The 24989-nt window shown below is 40.2% G+C and overlaps 1 long non-coding RNA gene and 1 other non-coding gene across 2 annotated transcripts; both read right to left on the bottom strand.

The window, feature by feature from the left end:
- Window positions 1-1399: 1399 nt before the first annotated feature.
- On the bottom strand, window positions 1400-12220 carry LOC128774489 (uncharacterized). The gene is made up of 2 exons (XR_008419034.1): window positions 11521-12220; window positions 1400-2151 (listed from the first exon to the last, which is right to left on the bottom strand). It is a non-coding gene; the product is annotated as an uncharacterized LOC128774489 (long non-coding RNA).
- Window positions 10879-10963, bottom strand: TRNAH-AUG (transfer RNA histidin (anticodon AUG)). Its single transcript has one exon. It is a non-coding gene; the product is annotated as a tRNA-His (tRNA).
- Window positions 12221-24989: the final 12769 nt, after the last annotated feature.

Raw genomic sequence — 24989 nt, 5'->3', positions numbered from 1 at the left:
ACTTTTGTTTTTGTTTTTTTACATTGTCCCCTTGAATTGTGGTATAAACCATATAGGATTAGTTTAACTCCCATACTCTCTGGTGCAATCACAAAACTGGAATCCAGTCCCTGTTAATTGGTAAGTCTTGAAGTAATTTCCATGTGTGAAAATATCATGGATTTTACTGAGTCACATTGCTGAAGACTGCGTAGGAAAGGAGATAGCTCCAGAGCTAAGGTAGTTTTCCCATTAACAGAATGTTATGTTCTGTGGTGGGGTACTGTCAGAAATTTCTACAGGAACGAAGTTGAGAAATGTAGCTAATTTCATATCATGAAAACCCAAACCACATCTCTAATCTCTGTCATAATTTTGGGAGAAGTACAAACAACATGATTCTGCTTTTAATTCCCTACAGCAGGCATGGGAGTATTGTTCATATTAAACATAGAAGGAGCACCTGAGAGTGAAGAACGTATCATGGAGTGCCTAAGCCAGTGGTAACTGAACAACATGCAGATGCTTACACTCCAGGCAGGATATTCTGCTTCCCATTGCTACCCAGATGGAGAAGTTGGTCCATCCAATGGCATGGTTGCTCCTCACGCCATCCTGACTATGGTATCCCAAAGAGTAATGCAAATGTTTCAAAACCTCTTTCCTACACCTCTACTCTAAATCTACATATGTAGTGTCCCTTGACAAAATATGAGCCAGGCAATACTGAATAAAATATCTGACTTTGAATGATAGGCTTATTTATATACACAGGTAATTGGTGCTGACAATTGAGGCAACACATTAGAATTTTTTTTCATAGGGAAGATTAATACTCAATTTTAAAGAAGCATAAAATATTTACCTATACTTGCTTCTTGGTAAGTATGTTCTACCAAAACAATTCAGTGTGAAGCCCACAAGCTCTATTCACACATCCCTTTACAACACATTCTTTTAATTCAAAACTTTAGATGTGGATCTCATCTTATCATTAACTTCAGAATTCCAAAACACACATGCATTTCATCAGACACAGTGCTTTTTCTTGTGGCCAACCCATAAAACAGAACAAAAGCACTTTGCAACCAGCCAGACATTCACACTACATGGGTCCTTTATACCTTAATGACAATATATAAGAGAAAAAAAGATCCCAGGAGGGAAAAAGCAAGTTGCATCATGAAAACGAAATAATGGCAGATTAAAAGCCATTGTTTAACCATCTTCCCAGCCTCAGAGTAGTTTGCTCCCAGCATGCCCCAGAATCACCCTAAAATCACTGAAACATTGTTTCTTTGTAATATGATTTTTTGCCAGACATTGGATCTTGCTTCTCCTAGTGACCATCCCTAATTATTTGCTTCCCAAAAAGTTCCACCCAAGGACTTGGATAAAAATCAATATTCACACATCTGAATTAATTCTGATCTCATCACATGAGGATGAGTTTCGGTTTATTTCAATTATTGTTTTCAGAGCCTCTGAGGAATTGTTTGATTTTCTTCTCCCTCTATTGATGGCTCTTCTTTCTTTTCTACTCCTGTGGAAGCTTTTCTGATGGACAGCGGGACTCTGTGGTATCAGAGTTGATGTTCAAGTGGCTAAAGCCTTCTACTAGCATTTTCCAAGAGGATGCATTTTGCCCTTTAGAGTTCCCGGAAATAGCTTCCCTTTGAATGAGGCAATAATGGCATTTACACTTATTCTGATCTCTATCATGTGAGAAATAGATCTTTCCTTCCCTTTCAACCCGATAAGGTGCCATGTGATAGTAACTTTTCTGTCTCATGTTCTCCATGAATGTCTTTTTCCTCTGAGGGAACGCTGACTTCTCCCACCGCCTCTCATGTTGGCTCATCTCATCTCTGTATTGCTGTTGGATCGTTTCCTCTGGTAGAGGGGTGAGGTAGTTGCTATTAAAACTGGGGCTAAAGTTAATACGATCCAGGTTTTGCACTTTGGAGAAAGATGATTGGGAAGTTGATGTAAGTTTCTGGGACATTTCTTTTGGTGGAATCAGCAATGAATCAGAATTAAAAGGTGGGGTAACTTTACGTGGAGGATCCATGGACGAATAGTCTCAGCTCAAAGCTACCTTTGAATCTCAGGGCTGGACAGGAAATTGAAACTCAAGGTTCTCAGTTTGCTTGAAATTAATAAGAAAAAAGACTGCAGCCAAAAGCTGTCAAGCTGAAAAAAAGTGGTGGAAGGAGAAGAAAGAACAGGGAGGGTCATAAAAAATTAGTTTGTTTTTTTTTTTTTTAATGTAGAGAAATATCCTTATTTTCTAATGGGGATGAAACCAATAATAATGAAGCATATTAATGATTAAACATAGAGTGAAAGACATATTACAGTGACATTCTTTATCCAGACTCTACTTTTCTCCTGTAAACATGGGACACAAAAATCCACCAGTTTGGCAATTATTATCCTGTTTTGGAGAGTTTTGTATTATTAGTCATAATGAGCAAACCCAGCATCCAGGTCTTAGTCTTTTTACTTTATACCATTTTCTAATAAATGGAACCAGGGCTCCTAAGAGAAACTGTTGGTTCTAGAAGACTAAGGAAACAAATGTCAAATATAATATGGCATCCTTAAAAGTCTGAGGAACTGTTAAAGACAGATGCCTATGGAAATAATCCATCAGTACTGACCTAAGAATTTAGAGACTGTTCTTCCAATCAGTGATATTATAAAAAAGTAATTAACTCAATAAATATTCAGTAAAGCTCACTATGTTTCATGCAGTATCTTGAGTCAGCATCCCACATGCTATGTTTCAGCCAAATTACATCCTCTTTCTATTCATCACATGGCCTGTGCTCTAATTTCCACAACCTCATACTTGCTCTTGTGCACAACCTCATACATCCTTTGTCAGGAATGATTTCCTCCATCTTAATCTGGCTGATTGCTAGTTACCTTCACTCTCAGGAGGCTTTCTCTCACCCTCTGGAATTAGGTCATTTCCTGCTAAGTGCAGACAAGTCCATACAATTATCTTCTCTCTAATAGAAAACACTTATCACAGTTTCTTGTCAGTGCTTGTTTTATTGAATGTCTCCCAACAGACTAGTTGGCTCCTTGAGGTCAGAGATCATGCTGTCTTTCCCTCTCTTCAATCCTAGATCCTAACATAATCTGGGATGATGTTTTATATATCTAGTGCCATAGTTAAATATCAGATGTTAGGAGGGAGAAATAATCAAATGTAAAACCATACATCAAATCCTGTTCATCCAACAAAGATTAAATGTTAAATAGAAGAGTGTAGCTAATAAATTTAATTTTTAATAGATGAAATATGATAGACATTCCTTGTAAAACTACAAATATATCAACATTTTATTCAAGTTCGAAATAAGATGATTGGAAATGCAGTCTGAGAGCTCTGCTTTGGGGGGAAAGGCTTCCTTACTCAGAATACCATACACACGGTAAGGGTCAGACCTTTGTTTTCCATCGAATGCTGATGTGTCTGGATATGGTGCCTGGACCTGTGACAACAATTTCTGTACCACAAGGAGATCTGGACTTAGGAGAAGCCCATCCAGTGAGAATAGAAGCTCAGAAATATGGAGTTTGTTACTTTATGGCATCATTGACTTATGAAGTTAATCATGTATATAACTACTCTGCAGTGGACTTTTGTTTCTCTGACATAATTTCTTATCACAAGTTAAACTAATTTAATTATGTTTTCTGCTATGTCAAGAGTGAGTCTTAACTAAGTTATTCTAGTTCTCTCTAGTGGTTTATTTCTGGTGGCTGTTTGTCACCAGGGAGACAAAGTTAAGTCCTCTGTTGACTGCTGGGAACCCTCCCAGTGACTTTGACAAACTTCATCCATGACCTTTGGATTCCCCAACAGGTTCCTTAAACCCACCCAAGGTGTGCCAGTTTCTACAATGTTCATTTAAAGGTGGGGACCTGAATGATGGTACAATAGGCTACAGAATAAACTATGGGTGTTAGATCCTTACTTTTACAATATATTATTTTACCTCTACTTAAACAACTCACCCAAGGATGAAATAAAGTGAGTGTTTTAGATAGGTAAACTAAGAGAAAAGCATACAAGTGGCACCAACCCCATCGACTTTTGCACATTGGTAGTGCACTGGTAAACTGGTTCTGGTAGGGGGAGGGGAGAATGCACCAGACTGTAACATATGTTGGCTAATTTCTGTCATGTAAACACTCCTGCCTTTACTGATTTCAAGCTGCTGACAATCTAACAACTGGTTTGTAAAATCCCTAGATGTTTTTGTACCGGCCCTTATGAATTGGAATGATCTTACCCCTGCAATCACTGAGTGCTGTGAAACTAAAGGAGATTGTCAGGAGTCCTGGCATTTTTCCCCTCCTCACTCATGTGTGACTTTCCCAAGCCTGGCATTAATGGCATCTTTTAGACCATAACTAGGCTGTTTGCAGCCTCATATGTTTCCTTCTGGGGAGAGCAGGAGGAGAAGGATTGGGTCTCAGAGCCTCATCTTCACAGGTGAATGGAACCTCAGGTGCTATGTTTAAGTCTTTGACCAGGGCTCAAAACTTGCCTATGCCTCTCACACCTCCTGACCCTCAATTATGTACCAGAAACTGAGGCACCCAGAGGTACAGCAGCTTGCTTAAGGTCACAGACACAGTTAGTAAGTGATGGGGCTGGAATTCTGCTTCAGATATGCTTTTCCTCAAAGCCAGAGTCAGTGGAGACACATCTGTGCTGTGAGGTGTTTCCTAGGGGGACAGGCACAATAAATCCAAATGTTTTACTGAGTGGTTGTGGGAACCACGACAAAGTCACGTTTGATTCAAGACATACTCACTCCCTGAAGTCTGAAGTGCAGGAAAGCTTCAGTTACAAGGGAGACATAATTATCCATAGAACAAGATTATTGTATAAACTCTGAGACCTGTTTAATTCCTTTTTAATCTCATCCCTTGATAAATACTACTAAGCAGAAGTAAGTAAATATATAACGTTGGAAAGAATGAGAGATAACACTTACCTTCATACACTCTTAGTGAGACTGAGAGGCAGGCTAGGGATATGCATCAAGATTTAAATGTAAACTCCATAGGGTCCATACATTTTCTTTTTAAAAATGTCTTCTAATCAAATGATCAGATTGATGTACAAAGCTTTCTGAACAAAGATATTTACCCTAGCTATATTTGAAAAGGTGTAGAACCGGAAAGAACTTAAATATACATCCATAAAGGTTTGGTTGAATAAAATAGACTAGTTCCATGGACAGGGTAATATGCATTTAAAACTTAAGGTTTCAGGCCACACTCAGTAAATAAGACATAGCCTCTGTAGAGAAAATATTATCATCGCAAAGAACATATCCCTCTTGTGGATCAGAGTATCTTACTTTTGCATTAGTTCAGAACCTGGGAGGAGCTGATGTTAAAACAGAATTCAATGTGCAAAAAATTTATTAGGGGAAACATCTGTGAGAGAAAGCATGAATTCAGGGGAAGCTAGGAGAGCCTTTAGAACCTTATTCTGGTCTGAACTCTAGTGAAGAACAGAGAAGGAATAAAAGTTGGGTAAAAGCATCTTTGACTACATAGCCGTTCTTTTTTTTAATGTTTATTTATTTATTTTTGAGAGAAAGAGAGAAAAAGGGAGAGAGAGCGCGAGAGAGAGCTCACAAGTGGGGGAGTGGCAGAGAGAGAATCTGAAGCAGGCTCCAGGCTCTGAGCTGTCAGCACAGAGCCCAACACGGGGCTTGAACTCACAAACCGTAAGATCATGACTGGAGCCAAAGTCAGACGCTTAACCAACCCAGGTGTCCCAACACATCAGTTCTAAGTAGAGTTTGCAAAGTCACTGGGGTGGGGGCGAGTCCTTGTGTCACAATTGGCTATCTACTTGTATTGCTAGCCAAAATGGTATATTTAACTTTGAACTCCCACTTGTAACAATGAAAAAACAGACCAAATATATAAAACATTTGCTGGCAAACCCTTGTATATCAGGTAATGTGAAGGACGGTGATCCTTGAGAGAGAAGAAACAAAAGAGATGTGAACAATGACTGCTTAGAGAAGGTTTTCAGGCTACAGCACGTGGGTGGGTGGGGGACCCAGATGGAGCCAGTGGACTTTCTGAGTTGAGAAGAGAGAACTGAGTTTCTGAGAGATCAAGGCAACTAGTGTTCAAAAGATACCAGAGAGGAGAAAGCTGCAATGAGAGAAAACCTTAGGGGTCAAAAGGTCTCCCTCATGTATTAAGCACATGTATGTGATGCCGGGGAAAGTACCATCTGAAAGGATTAGAAGGAACAGTGCCTAGTGCTTGGAGTAGGTGGTAATTGTGCCTGTTAAATCAGTAAGACTGGAAAACCTAGGGATACATGGGTAACTGGATTAGTACTCAGAAGAGTCTTTTGTCAGTAGTGGGGAGTAAGTATCCCCAGACCTGGTGCTGCTCTAGTTCCACCGAATAGTATTAAAACATAAGTAAATAGATGAACGAATGAACAAATAAATAAGTGAATACACAAAAAATATTGGAGAAGTTGAGGGATAAACATTATTTTCATACACTGCTGGTGTGACTGGAGGGTAGGTTAGGAATATATGTCAAGATTTAAATGTAAAATCTATAGGATCATAAGAGGGTTCCCGTCAACACCTGGGTGTGAGGTAATTTCTGAGGACAGAGAAAGAATCATGTGCTAGGATTAGAGAAGACAATATTTAGTACTTGCACAGAAATTAGAAAAGTACCTGTTCCCAACAGCCAGGCTGGAAAACCTCAGGATTTATGGGATGTTAGGTAGAGTACTCAGAAGGATCATTTCTTGGTCATGGAGAATAATTAGCCATCTACTGCTCCATCTACAGCTCCAGTTATACTAAATCCTAAATGGAAGACCCAAAGAATCAAAGTGTTTCCAAGTAATTTAATTGCATAGTAGAAAAAGCACAAGAATAATTTTAGCATCACAGTAATATCCATCATTCGATAAGGTAGCATCCATTATCATACATTCAATCAAAACTTAGCAGGCATGCAAATAAGCGGGAAAATTCAACTCATAATGGGATGATAAATGAGTCAATTGAGAATATCCCAGACTGACACAGAAGTTAAAAATAGCAGATAAGAACAGTAAAACAGTTATTATAACAATATTCCATATGTTTAAAAAGTTAAGAGCACTGAGTAATATATAGAATAGTTGAATCACTATATTGTACACCTGAAACTAATATAATACTGTATTCTCACTTTACTGGAATGAAAATTTTAAAAATTAAATTGAAAAAAGTCAAGATATGTAAAATACCAAAAAAAAAACCCAAACAAACCCACAAATGGACTATAGATGAAAAGTACAATGTGAAAGATAAAAAATACACTGGGTGTGATTAAAGGCACATTAGATATTGCAGAAAAAGTACTGAAGTTTAAAGATAGCAATATAAGTTATCCAAAATTAAATGAAGAGGAAAAAGAAATGTTTTTATAAATTCACAGAGCATCAGTGAGCTGTGAGAGAACTTCCAGCAGCTCTCATATATGTGCAATTGGAGTCCCTGGAGGAGTGGATCAAGAGGTGGGGACAGATAAAACATTTGAAGAAATAATGCCCCCAGTTTTTCCATATTGATGAAAACTATAATCCCACAAATGGAAGAAACTCAATAAAGCACAAGTAACATGAAGGAAACTATACTAAGGCACATGATAATCAAATTGCTCAAAACCAGTGATAAAGAGAAAATCTTAAAGCAACCAGAAAGGTAAAAAATGTTAATTACCCAGAGGGGTTTTTCCTGAGAAACAACCCAAGTAATGACAACGTAAGCAACATTTGCTAAAGCAAAAAGAAAACCTCTGAGCCTAGAATTCTATAAGCAGTGAAAATATTTTTTCAAAAATAATGACAAAATAATGTCTTAAATAACATCTTTTTCACATACACAGAATCTAAGAGGATTAATCAACAGCAGACCTCCCCTTATAAGAAATGTTCAAGCAAGTCATTCAGGCAGAAGGAAAACAGCACCAAATGGGAACATAGATTTCTGCAAAGCAATGGAAAGTACCTGAAATAGTAACTGCATGGGTAGAGGTATAAGATTTTTTTTCTTACTATTTAAACTCTTTGAAAGATATTTGACTCTTCATGAAAAAATAACAATGTAATGTAGGGATTTAAACATATGTAAAAGTAGGGGCACCTGGGTGGCTGAGTCGGTTAAGCATCTAACTTTGGCTCAGGTCATGATCTCATGGTTCATGGGTTTGAGACCCGTGTCGGGTTCTGTGCTGACAGCTCAGAGCCTGGAGCCTGCTTCGGATTCTGTGTCTCCCTCTCTCTCTCTCTCTGCCCCTCCCCTGCTTGTGTTCTGTCTCTATCTCTCTCAAAAATAAATAAACATTAAAATTGTTTTAAACATATGTAAAAGTAAAATGTATGGAGAAAAACCCACAAAGGTTGGGAGGAGGGAAATGAAATATTAATGTAATGTTCTCATTAAGTTAAATAAACATAGCTTTATTTAAAAGTATACTGTGATAAAATAAAAGTACATTTTAAGCTCAAGATCAAACCCTCAAGTAACAACCAAAGTTATTGCTAATAAGCCAACAAAAGATAAAATGGAACCAGAAAATATTACCAAAAAGGCAGAAAAAGGCAGAAAGGGAATAAAGTGCATATGGAACAGAAACAAAATCAGCCTCCCAGGAATAGTCTTATCTTATTATCACTGCCACACTCAGTCATGGACTGAGAGCAGCCTGTGGGAAATGTGGTCTAATAAAAATGTGGAGATGGATTTCAGAATGCAATAGCTGGTGGCCTAAGACAATTACCTTCCCTACAGGCAGAGTTATGAGATGTGCTTCCTAATGGCAGTCACGCTAATGCCTCTGTCTGGATAACTCCTTCCCTCATCCTGATTAACTTCTATCCCTTCAGTTCTGAGGTTCAGGGCACTTCTTCAGGCAAGCACATCTGACTTCTCTAAAAGGCAGATGCTGACAAAGTCCCCTTTATTCTCTCTAACTTAGGTAAGTACTTACAAATTTGCTGTAACTGCTCATACAATCATGTATCTCTCCCAAGCCCACTAGAGTGTGATTTCGGAGTTGTAACAGCAGTGCCCAGCTCAGTGTTCTTGGGATTCATAGAATACACACTCCCTCTTCAGGAGTGTGTAGGGTTCTTCTCAATGCCTGCAGCATTGTTCCTCTACATACCCTTGTTCTCTGATCCCTCACCGTCTTCAAGTATCTGCTTAATGTCACCTTCTCAACAAGACTGGCCATGAACACACCATTTAAAACTGCATACCCACCAATCAGCACTCCCACTCCTCCTTTCTTTCACTACTTTTCTAACAGCACATTACTTTTGACTGCATTTCATCGTTTGTTGATTTATTTATATTGTTTATCATTGTCTCTCCCACTAGAATAAAAACTCAACAAGGGCAGGCATTTTAGATTGCTTAGTTCACTGGTGCATCCCCTGCTCCAACAACACTGCCTGGCACATAGATTATTCTTAATCAATATTTGTGGCTGAAATGAATTAAGTGCCCGATGCTAAGTAGGTGTTCAGCAAATGGTAGGCTTTATTAATGCTGCTTTCCTGGTTGAGTGATACTGGACAGGAGGTAGTCAGAGAACAGTGCAAATTGCTAAACACAGAGGGAGGAAATTGCTTGGATGTGGTCACCACCATCCACCTAGTTCTACCCAGAGTACAGTCCTGACAGTTGTTTTGGACTAAGTGGGTGCCTCTCACTTCCCCAGAGTACAGGCTGTCCTTATTAGTCAGCCACCCACACCCAGCATGGAGAGGGACACTGAGGCAGAAAGCAGGAGCTGGATTGTTTGGTAGTTTCCTCTATGACATCACATCAAACCTCACATTTACATTTGAAGTGCTTAAAATTCCTAGTCATACCATGTTCAACTGTAAATGTCAACAACAGATATGTTGCCATGAGAAAGAGAAATGTTTTCACTGCAACCTGATGTGTTCGTTCTGTTAAAGATCAATTAGGAGTACAGAGAATGATTATTATTGACAATCACCAAGTGTTGAACACATAAAACTATAATAAGATTTATTAGGCCTATTTAACTGACGAGGAACAGACTTAGCAAAGGAACATAACTAGACTAAGGTTAATAGAGTCAATAAGAGGCAATGCACTGATTTACCAGATCAACCTGTGAGCTTTGTCTCACAGATTTCCAATATTCACTTTTTTAGGAAAACTGTATTATAGATAAACTTCAAATGATGGGATTGGGTTCACAGGCAGATATGAATACTTAGCTAGTTTTTTATTCAACAAACAGAGGTTAAAGCTGCTTGAGAATTCACAGAGCTTCACTGGATAGAATATGATGGAAGCTCAAAAACACTGAATAAAAAATAGTCTAATTTTGGCTCATATGAAGGTAATTAGAAATAGAATTTTCACATAATTGATATATGCAACCTAAGACATAGCACATGAATCTTTAATTTTCTACCAAATAGTATACATTGTATCCTATAAAATAATAAAGGTACAATATTCAGAGAGTCATATAACTCCAAACACACAGAAAAGAAAATAGATCACAGGCAAACACTAACATTTTTACATATCTCTATCCAACCATTTTGTTTCTATGTGTCGGTATGGATATATGTACATATACTTTACAGCATTAAAATGTACTTTATATACATTTTTTTTTTGGTCCAGCATGTTTTGTTAAATTGTTGCATTTTTTTTTAAGTTTTAAATGTTTATTTATTATCAAGAGAGAAAGAGAGACACAGTGTGCGAGTGGGGGAGGGGCAGAGAGAGAGGGAGACAGAATCTTAGTCAGACTCCAGGCTCCGAGCTGTCAGCACAGAGCCCGAGGTGAGGCTCGAACTCACAAACCATGAGATCATGACCTGAGCCATAGTCAGATGCTTAACCAACTGAGCCACCCAGGCGCCCCTAAATTGTTTCATTGTTAAATTGACTTATTTTCTTTTAAAATTCAATAACGTTAAAAGCAAATATTGGAGCGCTGGAGCGCCTGGGTGGCTCAGTCGGTTAAGCGTCGGACTTCAGCTCAGGTCATGATCTCGCAGTCCGTGAGTTTGAGCCCCGCGTCGGGCTCTGTGCTGACAGCTCAGAGCCTGGAACCTGTTTCGGATTCTGTGTCTCCCTCTCTCTCTGACCCTCCCCCGTTCATGCTCTGTCTCTCCCTGTCTCAAAAATAAATAAACGTTAAAAAAAAATAATAAAAAGCAAATATTGAACAGTGGACATGTAGAAAAGGAGAACAATATGGGGAAAATCTGAGATAGTACAAATCTCATATTAAAATCGATGTGAAATAAACAGAGTCACTGGTTGATCGAAAAGACATGATTTTTGTGTATCAATATTATATGCCCACAAAAGCAAGAGAATCACTTGGGAAATATCTTAAAATGAAATACTGAGAAAATCCAAAATGAAATTCGTAGTGTGTCATAGAAGGAAATAATAAAACTTTACTTACCACTCAAAATAGAATTTAAATGAATGAAGAGAACTTCAAGATAGCTTGGTAGTGAGGATGGTAGTTAGCTGAGCTGGGGATGAAGGGTGATAGTCACCCTGGTCCTCCACCCTTATGAATCCTCTAGGACACAGTGACATCATGGATCTACCTCACAATTACAAGGCTGTGTTGCTAGGGCACACTAGGGGTGCCATTTTTGGGACCACATCCTATTACGTCTCTTCAATCCTAATGCCTCTACTTTTACTTTACTTTACTTCTTTACTTTACTTTACCTTACTTTACTTTACTTTACCTTACTTTTGGGGGAGGGTGGAATAAAAATATCATAGTACATAACAAGGAGTTATGGTATATTCCCGCCCCAAATACTACTGACAGAGACTGGACATGTGTCTGGATCAGATGACCCATAAATTATTAATATGTTCACCCTTTAGTGCTTCTGAGGGAATAAGATTTGGGGGACACGGGGATATTTGTCTATTTTGTGTACTGCTGTAACCCAAACATCTGGAACATTTTTTGGCACATTGTAGGCACTTAATAAATCTTCCTAGATTGAACAGATTGGTCTGGCTCCCCCATGAAACTATAAGAACCTCCAGGGCAAGGACCCTGATCTTTGGAAACCATTTCTCCAGGACACTGCTAAACTCCTGCTAGGTATCACTGAATATTGACTCAATCAAGCAAATAAATTCCCAAACACAGTCAATAAGTGTTTGAATTTTTACTTTAGAGTTATTATTTTCTCTGTAGTGCACCTGAACTGTGACTTAATAATTTTCTTTAAATAAAAAGCACCATTTAGTTAAAAAAAAAACACACACACACAAGTACGCAACTAATTAAATATAGGAAAAAGAAAATAAAACTATGAAATTTTTACAAATAAGGTTCAGATTGGGTAGTAAAAATGCTATAATTCTCTAAATTTCATAGAGACAGAGTACAGTCGTTGTTTCAGGGGCTGGGAGAAAGATGAACAAAGAGTTAATTGATAAAGAGTTTCAGTTTTGCAACGTGAAAAGGGTTCTGAAGATTGAGTGGGCGACAATACGAATGTACCTAAACTTCCCCTAGAAGTTGAGGGACCAGATGACAGAAGCTTGTGGCAAGAATGATTTAAGAAGAGATTTGGGAAGAAGTCTGGAGAAGATGGCGACATAGGTGGACACAGGGCTCACCTCATCCTGCTGACCCGCTTAGATTCCACCCACATCTGCCTAAATAACCCAGAAAACCGCCAGAAGACTAGCAGAATGGACTCTCTGGAGCCAAGCGTAGACAAGAGGCCCACGGAAGAGGGTAGGAAGGGCAGAGAGACGGTACGTGCTATGCGGACTGGCGGGAGGGAGCTGAGGCGGTGGAGGGGCAGCCCGCCCTTCAAAGCAGAGCCCCTGAAGTGTGGCTTGCAAAAGCAGAGCGGCCGGGTGGAGTGAGTTCTGACAGCCAATGGGACTTAACATCTGGAAGGTTAAAAGTCAACAGCTCTGCTCTCAGAGAGCAGGTAGGCCAAGAGGACACCGGGAGGGAGAGTTGTTGAGCCCCAGGAGACAGAGCTCAGCTTGGCAGGGGAAAAAAGCCCCCTGGGAAGCACCATCTCCCTCTCCCATCCCCCAGGCGATATTCCAAAGGGAACCAGTTCCCGTCACGGAACTTGCTATCACCACACAAATGCCCAACGCTGTGCTTCCGTGGATCCATCCCTCCACTGGGCCTGCCTCCCTCCCGGTGCTGCAGGGCCCCTCCCGCAGGGGACCACCGCCGGCAAAGTGAGCTAAGCCTACACCTCCCACCCCTGTGCACCTTGGATCCACCCTGGCTAATACACCAGGTCCCATTGAAGCAGCACCACAGGCGTGGCAGTGTGCAAGCAGCCCAGACAGGAGCCACATCACTCCACAGTGAGTCCTGCCCCTGGGAGAGGGGAACATAAGGTACACACCAGTCTGACTGTGGCCCCAGCGGTGGGCTGGGGGCAGACATCGGGTCCGACTGCAGCCCCGACCACCAACACAAGTTCCTTCTGACAGCACAGGGGAAGTGCCCTGCAGTTTGGAGCTACCACAGGGACTACGCAAAATGATGAAATGGAAGAATTCTCCTCAAAAGAAACTCCAGGAAGTACCGACAGCTAACAAAGTGATCAAATCCGATTTAAGCAATATAACGGAACAAGAATTTAGAATAATCATCATAAAATTAATCTCTGGGCTTGAAACAAGCATAGAGGACAGCAGAGAATCTATTGCTACAGAGATCAAGGGGTAAGAAATAGTCATGAGGAGCTGAAAAATGCAATAAATGAGGTGCAAAATAAAATGCAGGTGGCCATAGCATGGATTGAAATGCTATGGCAGAGGAGAGAATAGGTGAATTAGAAGATAAAATTATGGAGGGTTGAGGAGGGAGGGAAGATGGCGGCGTAGGAGGACGCTGGGCTCACCGCGCGTCCTGCCGATCACTTAGATTCCAACTACACCTGCCTAAATAACCCAGAACACCACCAGAGGATTAGCAGAACGGAGTCTCCGGAGCCAAGCGCAGACGAGAGGCCCACGGAAGAGGGTAGGAAGGGCGGCGAGGCGGTGTGCGCTCCACGGACTGGCGGGAGGGAGCCGGGGCGGAGGGGCGGCTCGCCGGCCAAGCAGAGTCCCCGAGTCTGGCAGGCAAAAGCGGAGGGGCCTGACGGACTGTGTTCCGACAGCAAGCGCGACTTAGCGTCTGGGAGGTCATAAGTTAACAGCTCCGCTCAGAAAGCGGGAAGGCTGGAGGACAAAGGGAGGGAGAGCTGCTGAGCCCCCGGACGACAGAGCTCAGTTTGGCGGGGAACAAAGGCGCTCGCCAGCGCCATCTCCCCCGCCCATCCCCCAGCCAAAATCCCAAAGAGAACCAGTTTCTGCCAGGGAACTTGCTCCCTCTGTGCAAACACCCAACTCTGTGCTTCTGCGGAGCCAAACCTCCGGCAGCGGATCTGACTCCCTCCCGCTGCCACAGGGCCCCTCCTGAAGTGGATCACCTAAGGAGAAGCGAGCTAAGCCTGCCCCTCCTGCCCCCGTGCACCTTGCCTACCCACCCCAGCTAATACGCCAGATCCCCAGCAACACAAGCCTGGCAGCGTGCAAGTAGCCCAGACGGGCCATGCCACCCCACAGTGAATCCCGCCCAGAGGAGAGGGGAAGAGAAGGCACACACCAGTCTGACTGTGGCCCCAGCGGTGGGCTGGGGGCAGACATCAGGGCGGACTGCGGCCCCACCCACCAGCTCCAGTTATACACCAGAGCACAGGGGAAGTGCCCTGCAGGTCCTCACCACTCCAGGGACTATCCAAAATGACCAAACGGAAGAATTCCCCTCAGAAGAATCTCTAGGAAATAACAACTGCTAATGAACTGATCAAAAAGGATTTAAATAATATAACAGAAAGTGAATTTAGAATGATAGTCATAAAATTAATCGCTGGGCTTGAAAACAGTATAGAGGACAGCAGAGAATCTCTTGCTACAGAGATCAAGGGACTAAGGAACAGTCACCAGGAGCTGAAAAGCGCTTTAAACGAAATGCAAAACAAAATGGAAACGACGACGGCTCGGATTGAAGAGGCAGAGGAGAGAATAGGTGAACTAGAAGATAAAGTTATGGAAAAAGAGGAAGCTGAGAGAAAGAGAGATAAAAAAAATCCAGGAGTATGAGGGGAAAATTAGAGAACTAAGTGATACACTAAAAAGAAATAATATATGCATAATTGGTATCCCAGAGGAGGAAGAGAGAGGGAAAGGTGCTGAAGGGGTACTTGAAGAAATTATAGCTGAGAACTTCCCTGACCTGGGGAAGGAAAAAGGCATCGAAACCCAAGAGGCACAGAGAACTCCCTTCAGACGTAACTTGAATCGATCTTCTGCACGACATATCATAGTCAAACTGGCAAAATACGAGGATAAAGAGAAAATTCTGAAAGCAGCAAGGGATAAACGTGCCCTCACATATAAAGGGAGACCTATAAGACTCGTGACTGATCTCTCTTTTGAAACTTGGCAGGCCACAAAGGATTGGCATGAGACCTTCAGTGTGCTAAACAGAAAACAATATGCAGCCGAGAATCCTTTATCCAGCAAGTCTGTCATTTAGAATAGAAGGAGAGATAAAGGTCTTCCCAAACAAACAAAAACTGAAGGAATTTGTCACCATGAAACCAGCCCTACAAGAGATCCTAAGGGGGAACCTGTGAGACAAAGTACCAGATACATCACGACAAGCATAAAACATACAGACATCACAATGACTCTAAACCCGTATCTTTCTATAATAACACTGAATGTAAATGGATTAAATGCGCCAACCAAAAGACATAGGGTATCCGAATGGATAAAAAAACAAGACCCATCTATTTGCTGTCTACAAGAGACTCCTTTTAGATCTGAGGACACGTTTAGATTGAGAGTGAGGGGATGGAGAACTATTTATCATGCTCCTGGAAGCCAAAAGAAAGCTGGAGTAGCCATACTGATATCAGACAAACTGGACTTTAAATTAAGGGCTGTAACAAGAGATGAAGAAGGGCATTATATAATAATTACAGGGTCTATCCATCAGGAAGAGCTAACAATTATAAATGTCTATGCGCCGAATACCGGAGCCCCCAAATATATAAAACAATTACTCATAAACATAAGCAACCTTATTCATAAGAATGTGGTCATTGCAGGGGACTTTAACACCCCACTTACAGAAATGGATAGATCATCTAGACACACGGTCAATAAAGAAACAAGGGCCCTGAATGATACATTGGATCAGATGTACTTGACAGATCTATTTAGAACTCTGCATCCCAAAGCAACAGAATATGCTTTCTTCTCGAGTGCACATGGAACATACTCCAAGATAGATCATATACTGGGTCACAAAACAGCCCTTCATAAGTTTACAAGAATTGAAATTATACCATGCATACTTTCAGACCACAATGCTATGAAGCTTGAAATCAACCACAGGAAAAAGTCTGGAAAACCTCCAAAAGCATGGAGGTTAAAGAACACCCTACTAACGAATGAGTGGGTCAACCAGGCAATTAGAGAAGAAATTAAAAACTATATGGAAACAAACGAAAATGAAAAGGCAACAATCCAAACCCTTTGGGATGCAGCGAAGGCAGTCCCGAGAGGAAAATACATTGCAATCCAGGCCTATCTCAAGAAACAAGAAAAATCCCAAATACAAAATCTAACAGCACACCTAAAGGAAATAGAAGCAGAACAGCAAAGGCAGCCTAAACCCAGCAGAAGAAGAGAAATAATAAAGATCAGAGCAGAAGTAAACAATATAGAATCTAAAAAAACTGTAGAGCAGATCAACGAAACCAAGAGTTGGTTTTTTGAAAAAATAAACAAAATTGACAAACCTCTAGCCAGGCTTCTCAGAAAGAAAAGAGAGATGACCCAAATAGATAAAATCATGAATGAAAATGGGATTATTACAACCAATCCCTCAGAGATACAAACAATTATCAGGGAATACTATGAAAAATTATATGCCAACAAATTGGACAACCTGGAAGAAATGGACAAATTCCTAAACACCCACACTCTTCCAAAACTCAATCAGGAGGAAATAGAAAGCTTGAACAGACCCATAACCAGTGAAGAAATTGAATCGGTTATCAAAAATCTCCCAACAAATAAGAGTCCAGGACCAGATGGCTTCCCAGGGGAGTTCTACCAGATGTTTAAAGCAGAGATAATACCTATCCCTCTCAAGCTATTCCAAGAAATAGAAAGGGAAGGAAAACTTCCAGACTCATTCTATGAAGCCAGTATTACTTTGCTTCCTAAAGCAGACAGAGACCCAGTAAAAAAAGAGAACTACAAGCCAATATCCCTGATGAATATGGATGCAAAAATTCTCAATAAGATACTAGCAAATCGAATTCAACGGCATATAAAAAGAATTATTCACCATGATCAAGTGGGATTCATTCCTGGGATGCAGGGCTGATTCAACATTCGCAAATCAATCAACGTGATACATCACATTAACAAAAAAAAAAAAGAGAAGAACCATATGATCCTGTCAATCGATGCAGAAAAGGCCTTTGACAAAATCCAGCACCCTTTCTTAATAAAAACCCTTGAGAAAGTCGGGATAGAAGGAACATACTTAAAGATCATCAAAGCCATTTATGAAAAGCCCACAGCTAACATCATCCTCAACGGGGAAAAACTGAGAGCTTTTTCCCTGAGATCAGGAACACGACAGGGATGCCCACTCTCACCGCTGTTGTTTAACATAGTGCTGGAAGTTCTAGCTTCAGCAATCAGACAACAAAAGGAAATCAAAGGCATCAAAATTGGCAAAGATGAAGTCAAGCTTTCGCTTTTTGCAGATGACATGATATTATACATGGAAAATCCGATAGACTCCACCAAAAGTCTGCTAGAACTGATACATGAATTGAGCAAAGTTGCAAGATACAAAATCAATGTACAGAAATCAGTCGCATTCTTATACACTAACAATGAAGCAACAGAAAGACAAATAAAGAAACTGATCCCATTCACAATTGCACCAAGAAGCATAAAATACCTAGGAATAAATCTAACCAAAGATGTACAAGATCTGTATGCTGAAAACTATAGAAAGCTTATGAAGGTAATTGAAGAAGATTTAAAGAAATGGAAAGACATTCCCTGCTCATGGATTGGAAGAATAAATATCGTCAAAATGTCAATACTACCCAAAGCTATCTACACATTCAATGCAATCCCAATCAAAATTGCACCAGCATTCTTCTCCAAACTAGAACAAGCAATCCTAAAATTCATATGGAACCACAAAAGGCCCCGAATAGCCAAAGTAATTTTGAAGAAGAAGACCAAAGCAGGAGGCATCAGAATCCCAGACTTTAGCCTCTACTACAAAGCTGTAGTCACCAAGACAGCATGGTATTGGCACAAAAACAGACACACAGACCAATGGAATAGAATAGAAACCCCAGAACTAGACCCACAAACGTATGGCCAACTCATCTTTGACAAAGCAGGAAAGAACATCCAATGGAAAAAAGACAGTCTCTTTAACAAATGGTGCTGGGAGAACTGGACAGCAACAAGCAGAAGGTTGAAACTAGACCACTTTCTCACACCATTCACAAAAATAAACTCAAAATGGATAAAGGACCTGAATGTGAGACAGGAAATCATCAAAACCTTAGAGGAGAAAGCAGGAAAAGACCTCTCTGACCTCAGCCATAGCAATCTCTTACTCGACACATCCCCAAAGGCAAGGGAATTAAAAGCAAAAGTGAATTCCTGGGACCTTATGAAGATAAAAAGCTTCTGCACAGCAAAGGAAACAACCAACAAAACTAAAAGGCAACCAACGGAATGGGAAAAGATATTTGCAAATGACATATCGGACGAAGGGCTAGTATCCAAAATCTATAAAGAGCTCACCAAACTCCACACCCAAAAGACAAATAACCCAGTGAAGAAATGGGCAGAAAACATGAATAGACACTTCTCTAAAGAAGACATCCGGATGGCCAACAGGCACATGAAAAGATGTTCAACGTCGCTCCTTATCAGGGAAATACAAATCAAAACCACACTCCGATATCACCTCACGCCAGTCAGAGTGGCCAAAATGAACAAATCAGGAGAGTATAGATGCTGGAGAGGATGTGGAGAAACGGGAACCCTCTTGCACTGTTGGTGGGAATGCAAATTGGTGCAGCCGCTCTGGAAAGCAGTGTGGAGGTTCCTCAGAAAATTAAAAATAGACCTACCCTATGACCCAGCAATAGCACTGCTAGGAATTTATCCAAGGGATACAGGAGTACTGATGCATAGGGGCACTTGTACCCCAATGTTTATAGCAGCACTCTCAACAATAGCTAAATTATGGAAAGAGCCTAAATGTCCATCAACTGATGAATGGATAAAGAAATTGTGGTTTATATACACAATGGAATTCTATGTGGCAATGAGAAAAAAATGAAATATGGCCTTTTGTAGCAAGTGGATGGAAGTGGAGAGTGTGATGCTAAGTGAAATAAGCCATACAGAGAAAGACAGATACCATATGGTTTCACCCTTATGTGGATCCTGAGAAACGTAACAGAAACCCATGGGGGAGGGGAAGGAAAAAAAAAAAAAAAAGAGGTTAGAGTGGGAGAGAGCCAAAGCATAAGAGACTGTTAAAAACTGAGAACAAACTGAGGGTTGATGGGGGGTGGGAGGGTGGGTAGGGTGGGTGATGGGTATTGAGGAGGGCACCTTTTTGGATGAGCACTGGGTGTTGTATGGAAACCAATTTCACAGTAAATTTCATATATTAATAAAATAAATAAATAAATAAATAAATAAATAAATAAATAAACATTAAAACAAAAAGAAGATAAAATTATGGAAAAAGAGGAAGCTGAGAAAAAGAGAGAGAAAAAAATCCAGGAGTATGAGGAGAGAGTTAGAGAACTAAGTGATGCAATCAAATGGAACAATATCTGCATCATAGGAATTCCAGAAAAGAAAGAGAGAGAGAAAGGGGCTGAAGGAGTACGTGAACAAATCATAGCTGAGAACTTCCCTGATCTGGGGAAGGAAACAGACATTGAATTCCAAGAGGCACAGAGAACTCCCTGCAGACGTCACCTGAATCTATCTTCTGCACGACATATCATAGTGAACCTGGCAAATTACAAGGATAATGAGAGAATTCTGAAAGCAGCTAGGGATAAATGGGCCCTAACATACAAAGGTAGACACATAAAGGTAGTAGCAGATCTATCTACTGAAACTTGGCAGGACAGAAAGGAATGGCAGGAAATCTTCAATGTGCTGAACAGAAAAAAAAATATGCAGCCAAGAATCCTTTATCCGGCAAGTCTGTCATTCAGAATAGAAGGAGAGATAAAGGTTTTCCCAAACAAACAAAAACTGAAGGAATTTATCACCACTAAACCAGCCCTACAAGAGATCCTAAGGGGGAATCTGTAAGTGAAATGTTGCAAGGACCACCAAGTACCAGAGACATCACTACAAGCACGAAACCTACAGGTATCACAATGACTCTAAACCCATATCTGTCAATAATAACACTGAATGTAAATGGATTAAATGCTGCAAACAAAAGACATAGGGTATCAGAATGGATAAAAAAAAAAAAAAGACCCATCTATTTGCTGTCTACAAGAGGCTCATTTTAGACCCGAGGACACCTTCAGATTGAAAGTGAGGGGATGGAGAACTATATATCATGCTACTGGAAGTCAAAAGAAAGCTGGAGTAGCTGTACTTATATCAGACAAACTAGACTTTAAAGGCTGTAACAAGAGATAAATAAGGGCATTATATAATAATTACAGGGTCTATCCATCAGGAAGAGCTAACAATTAAAAATGTCTATGCGCCAAATACGGGAGCCCTCAAATATATAAAACAATTCATCACAAATGTAAGCAACCTTATTGATAAGAATGTAGTAATCTCAGGGGACTTTAATACCCCACTAACAACAATGGATAGATCATCTAGATGCAGGATCAACAAAGAAACAAGGGCCCTGAATGATACATTGGATCAGATGGACTTGGCAGATATGTTTAGAACTCTGCATCCCAAAGCAAGAGAACATACTTTCTTCTCCAGCGCACATGGGACATTCTCCAAGATAGATCACATACTGGGTCACAAAAAGGCCCTTCATAAGTATACAAGAATTGAGATCATACCATGCACACTTTCAGACCACAATGCTATAAAACTTGAAATCAACCACAGGAAAAAGTCTGGGAAACCTCCAAAAGCATGGAGATTAAAGAACACCCTACTAAAGAAGCAGTGGGTCAACCAGGCAATTAGAGAAGAAATTAAAAATATATGGAAACAAACGAAAATGAAAAGGCAACAATCCAAACCCTTTGGGATGCAGCGAAGGCAGTCCCGAGAGGAAAATACATTGCAATCCAGGCCTATCTCAAGAAACAAGAAAAATCCCAAATACAAAATCTAACAGCACACCTAAAGGAAATAGAAGCAGAACAGCAAAGACACCCCAAACCCAGCAGAAGAAGAGAAATAATAAAGATCAGAGCAGAAATAAACAATAGAGAATCTAAAAAAAACTGTAGAGCAGATCAATGAAACCAAGAGTTGGTTTTTTGAAAAAATAAACAAAATTGATAAACCTCTAGCCAGGCTACTCAAAAAGAAAAGGGAGATGACCCAAATAGATAAAATCATGAATGAAAGTGGAATTATTACCATCAATCCCTCAGAAATACAAGCAATTATCAGGGAATACGATGAAAAATTATATGCCAGCAAACTGGACAACCTGGAAGAAATGGACAAATTCCTAAGCACTCACACACTTCCAAAACTCAAACAGGAACAAATAGAAAATTTAAACAGACCCATAACCAGCGAAGAAATTGAATCGGTTATCAAAAATCTCCCTACAAATAAGAGTCCAGGATCACATGGCTTCCCAGGGGAATTCTACCAGACATTTAAAGCAGAGATAATACCTATCCTTCTCAAGCTGTTCCAGAAAATAGAAACGGAAGAAAAACTTCCAGACTCATTCTATGAAGCCAGCATTACTTTGATTCCTAAAGCAGACAGAGACCCAGCAAAAAAAGAGAACTACAGGCCAATATCCCTGATGAATATGGGTGCAAAAATTCTCAATAAGGTACTAGCAAGTCGAATTCAACAACATATAAAAAGAATTATTCACCATGATCAAGTGGGATTCATTCCTGGGTGCAGGCTGGTTCCACATTCTCAAATCAATCAATGTGATACATCACATTAATAAAAGAAAAGAAAAGAACCATGTGATCCTATTGATCGATACAGAAAAAGCAAGTGCAAAATTCATCATCCTTTCTTCATAAAAACCCTCTAGAAAGTCGGGATAGAAGGAACATACTTAAACATCATAAAAGCCATTTATGAAAAGCCCACAGCTAATACATCCTCAATGGGGAATAACTGAGAGCTTTCCCCCTGAGATCAGGAACACGACAGGGATGTCCAATCTCACCGCTGTTGTGTAACATAGTGTTGGAAGTTCTAGCATCAGTAATCAGACATCAAAAGGAAATCAAAGACATCAAAATTGGCAAAAATGAAGTGAAGCTTTCACTTTTTGCAGATGACATGATATTGTACATGGAAAACCCGATAGACTCCACCAAAAGTCTGCTAGAACTGATACAGGAATTCAGCAAAGTCGCAGGATGCAAAATCAATGACACAAATCACTTGCATTCTTATACACTAACAATGAAGGAACAGAAAGACAAATAAAGAAACTGATCCCATTCACAAATGCACCAAGAAGCATAAAATACCTAGGAATAAATCTAACCAAAATGTGCAAGATCTGTATCCTGAAAACTATACATAGCTTATGAAGGAAATTGAGGAAGATACAAACAAACGGAAAAACATTCCCTGCTCATGGATTGGAAGAATAAGTATTGTTAAAATGTCAATACTACCCAAAGCTATCTACACATTCAATGCAATCCCAATCAAAATTACACCAGCATTATTCTCGAAGCTAGAACAAGCAATCCTAAAATTCATATGGAACCACAAAAGGCCCCGAATAGCCAAAGTAATTTTGAAGAAGACCAAAGCAGGAGGCATCACAATCCCAGACTTTAGCCTCTATTACAAAGCTGTAATCATCAAGACAGCATGGTATTGGCACAAAAGCAGATACATAGACCAACGGAATAGAATAGAGACTCCAGAATTAGACCCACAAAAGTATGGCCAAGTAATCTTTGACGAAGCAGGAATGAACATCCAATGGAAAAAAGACAGTCTCTTTAACAAATGGTGCTGGGAGAACTGGACAGCAACATGCAGAAGAATGAAACTAGACCACTTTCTCACACCATTCACACAAATAAACTCAAAGTGGATGAAGGACCTGAGTGTGAGACAGGAAGGCATCAAAACCCTAGAGGAGAAAGCAGGACAAAACCTCTCTGACCTCAGCCGCAGCAATTTCTTACTTGACACGTCTCCAAAGGCAAGGGAATTAATTAAAAGCAAAAATGAACTATTGGGACCTCATCAAGATAAAAAGCTTCTGCACTGCAAAGCAAACAATCAACAAAATGAAAAGGCAACCAACGGAATGGGAAAAGATATTTGCAAATGACATATCGGACAAAGGGCTAGTATCCAAAATCTATAAAGAACTCACCAAACTCCACACCTGAAAAACAAATAATCCAGTGAAGAAATGGGCAGAAGACATGAATAGACACTTCTCTAAAAGAAGACATCCAGATGGCCAACAGGCACATGAAGAGATGCTCAATGTCACTCCTCATCAGGGAAATACAAATCAAAACATGATTTATCTAGTTTTGATACATATTTTTTAAAATACAATGAGATATCACCGCATGCCAGTCAGAGTAGCTAAAATGAACAAATCAGGGGACTATAGATGCTGGAGAGGATTTGGAGAAATGGGAGCCCTCTTACATTTTTGGTGGGAATGCAAACTGGTGCAGCCACTCTGGACAATAGTGTGGAGGTTCCTCAAAAAATTAAAATAGATCTACCCTATGGCCCAGTAATAGCACTGCTAGGAATTTATCCATGGGATACAGGAGTGCTGACGCATAGTGGCTCTTGTACCCCAGTATTTATAGCAGCACTTTCAACAATAGCCAAATTATGGAAAGAGCCTAAATGTCCATCGATTGATGAATGGATAAAGAAGTTGTGGTTTTATATACACAATGGAATACTACTTGGCAATGAGAAAGAATGAAATATGGCCTTTTGTAGCAACGTGGATAGAACTGGAGAGTGTTATGCTAAGTGAAATAAGTCATACAGAGAAAGACAGATACCATATGTTTTCACTCTTATGTGGATCCCGAGAAACTTAACAGAAGACCATGGGGGAGGGGAAGGGTAAAAAAAAGGTAGAGAGGGAGGGAGGCAAACCATAAGAGACTCTTAAAAACTGAGAACAAACTGAGGGTTGATGGGGGGTGGGAGGGAGGGGAAAGTGGGTGATGGGCATTGAGGAGGGCACCTGTTGGGATGAACACTGGTGTTGTATGGAAACCAATTTGACAGTAAATTTCATATTTAAAGAAATAAAATAAATAAAACATAATAAAATTATCTCAGCCTCAGGGGTGTCAAGGGAGATAGCCATATATTTAATGAGGGTCTCCTTCAAACTCTGTAGGAAGGCTATTGGGCTCTCATTCTGTGTTTGTAAAATAGTGGCTAATTTAGTATAATTTAAGGGCTGAGTCTTAGGTATTTTAATGTTTTTTTAAAATACAAGCTTGGAAGTGGCAGCAATACCATTCCCCAATCAGGATTTTGAGGTGGAACTGCCTGAGTTCTAGTTAGGGAGTTGCAAGTTCCCTATAGGACCTCCAGTCCCATGGTAATTAATGAGTTGCCCAT

The sequence above is a fragment of the Panthera pardus genome, unplaced genomic scaffold, assembly GCF_024362965.1.
Source record: "Panthera pardus isolate Hobbes unplaced genomic scaffold, ASM2436296v1 HiC_scaffold_325, whole genome shotgun sequence".
Taxonomy (NCBI): Eukaryota; Metazoa; Chordata; class Mammalia; order Carnivora; family Felidae; genus Panthera; species Panthera pardus.
This window is presented reverse-complemented; position numbering and strand designations above follow the sequence as displayed.